This window comes from Pteropus vampyrus, unplaced genomic scaffold, assembly GCF_000151845.1.
Source record: "Pteropus vampyrus isolate Shadow unplaced genomic scaffold, Pvam_2.0 Scaffold341, whole genome shotgun sequence".
In the NCBI taxonomy this organism is placed as follows: Eukaryota; Metazoa; Chordata; class Mammalia; order Chiroptera; family Pteropodidae; genus Pteropus; species Pteropus vampyrus.
The window spans coordinates 149,599-152,199 of record NW_011889122.1 but is presented as its reverse complement, the minus strand read 5'-3'; the positions used below and the strand labels follow the sequence as shown (position 1 = coordinate 152,199).

At 63.4% G+C, this 2,601-nt stretch overlaps 1 long non-coding RNA gene across 1 annotated transcript; it reads left to right on the top strand.

The window, feature by feature from the left end:
• The first annotated feature begins 67 nt into the window (after positions 1-67).
• Positions 68-1,273, top strand: LOC105304428. The gene is made up of 3 exons (XR_896996.2): positions 68-321; positions 439-564; positions 968-1,273. It is a non-coding gene; the product is annotated as an uncharacterized LOC105304428 (long non-coding RNA).
• The last annotated feature ends 1,328 nt before the right edge of the window (positions 1,274-2,601 follow it).

Genomic DNA, 2,601 nt, shown 5'->3' with positions numbered 1-2,601 from the left:
CTGGCTGCCACTTCCCATTCAGAGAGGGGGTCCCTGATCCCCAGTGGGGCCTGACATGCTGGCTGTGCCCGGGCTCCCGCGAGGCCTCCAGGCTGTAATGTGGTGTCTGCCTTCCCTGCACTGAGGCCGGACCCAGAGGTGGCTGAGTTGTCTGAAGAGCAGGAAACGGTGTGGACAGACCGGGGCCTGACTCAGCCACCGGGCGCGTGACCTCGGGCAGGTCCCGCCACCTCCCTGAGCCTCGGACTCCTCGTCTGTCAAGCGGGGGTGGCAATGCTGACCACATGTGCATGTAGCCCCAGCATGGAGCCGGCAGCATGGGTGAGTGTTGGGGGGATGTGGAAGGCGGGGTCCTGAGCCGAGGGGCAGGAAGCTTGGGGACGAGGCTCGAGGCTCGGTGAGCTGCTCCGGGGCCTCAGGAGCGCCCCCTCCTCCCAGGACCTGCAGGACTGAAGCCAGAGGCCTCTGCAGATGGCGGGGCCGCTGGCGTGTGTGCACACGAGCCCGTGGACACGAACGAGCCGAGCGTCTGGGTTGAGCACGTCAGGTCCAGGGGGGCTTTCGGTAAGGGGGAGCTGGCACCGGCCACTGGGTCCCCACAGAGCACAGAGCCACCAGGCCTCAGCTCTGCTCCCTGTGAGGACGCTGAGCTTCCAAGCAGAGGTGGCGTGCCTGGCAGGGTCCCAGGCCTGGCAGGGGCCGAGCCTCTGTCCCCCTGAGGTGTCCGCCATGGGCTGGGCCGGCCAGTCAGGGGTGCAGGGCAGTCAAGAGGATGTGGCCTGAGAGCCTGGCCAGGCATGGGCTCCGAGAGTCGCTAACGCAAGGCGCTGAGGAAGCGTCGCGGGGACCTGGTGCCATTGATCTCGGGGGTGACTTGTGGGGAAGCCGACACGTGACGACGCCCTGAATCCTGCTGGCGGCGTTACACACGTGTCGCAGACAGACGTGTTCCCAAATTATCTCTTAGGATCACCAGCGACTCCGCGGGTGGCGACATCCGTGCCCGAGCCCAGCCGCTGTTGTGGCGGCAGACGTGACATCAATTATTGACGCGCCGGCCACCCCCAGTTAAATCCACAATCCGGCCGCTCTGCAGATCTCGATTCCGACCCGAGCTGATGCTGCCCCTAACATTATTATAATGAGGGATGAAAGCTGAATCGCCTTCGCCGAGACTCAATCATTCTTCCGTGCTTCTCCTCATCGATCTTTCTTTCCCCAGGTTTTACCATAAATTATTCTATTCAATTAAGTAAACTCACACATAATGGCATTTTGCAAACTGAATAATTTATCGACTGCGTTTGGCAAAAGGCTGGTTTGGGGTGGGCTGGGGAAGGGAGGGGCTTGGTCCCGGCTGGTGGAGGCTGGTCTGGGCTGGGGCTCGGGGACGGTGAGGGGGCAGGGCCTGGGCTGGGGCCCCCGCAGCCAGGCTGAGGAGCTGAGGGTTGTCACCCTGCCCGGCCTTAGCCTTTCTGCTCAGCACGCGTCCGCATCAGCGTGCTGGGCTGCGTGACGCTTCCCAGACTGGGCAGCTCGGACACAGACCTCACGTTCTCAAGGTCCCGGAGGCTGGAAGCCGAGACTGAGGTGTGCTCAAGGCTGCTCTCCGGAGGCCTTGCGCCTTGGCCTTTAGACCGGCCGCCTTTCCGCCACGCCATCGAATGGCCTTCCATCTGCGCATGGCCCTGGGTGCCTCTGTGTCCAGTCTCTTCTTACAGGGTCACCAGTGAGACTAGATTAGGATGCAATTTAAAGGGCTCATTTTAACCCAGTCACCTCTTTGAAGGCCTGTCCCCGATACAGTCACATTCTGAGGGCCTGGGGGTCAGAGCTTCAACGTGTGACCATGGGGTCACAGTTCAGCCCTTAGCAGCCTCCTCGTGGCCAGCTCGGCCCTTTGGCGTCAGACTTCTGCGGGCCCCTCCCAGCCTCCAGCCTCCAGCCTCCTGGCCGCCTCTGACCAGAACACTGTGGGACATCCAGGCTCACCCCCAGGGGCGGGGCTGCCCCCTCCCTGCCCACCCAGGCGTGTCTGTGACTCTAAGGGGCGTGGGGCCCGGTGACAGAGACTTCTTATCTCCGACCAGACACGGAAGCCCCAGCGCAGAGCCCTGGCCGTTGACTGGGGGGACGCCTGCATCTGGAGCGTGGGCTCGGGGACGCCGAGGGCGGGCAGACAGCCGTGCTCCAGACGCCCGGCCCTTTGCTGTTAACTCTGCCGCTACGTGGACAGCAGCCCACAGCGACGGGGTTGCCTTCCTGTGTCCCCGATGAAGGGGTGGTGCGGGGACCAGGCTCCTGCCTCCTTCTGGGTGTTTGCTGGGGACACAGATACTTTGAGGAAGTGTTTATTTTAGGTATGAAAAGGCCACCTGGGTTGGAAGCCTCCTGACTCCTGGATGGCCCCGGTGCGGGGGGTCCCGTAGCCCAACCTGTCCTGGTGATATGGGGAAGGAGGAAGCTGAGTGCCATTCCTGGCTCCGGGGAGAAGACAGGGGGTTCCCCAGCGTGGAGATCTGGGGGACAGGGGGCCGACGGGCTCAGTGAGGACGCATCGGACTGGGGGTGGCTGTGGAGCCTGCGGGGACAGATGGCCTG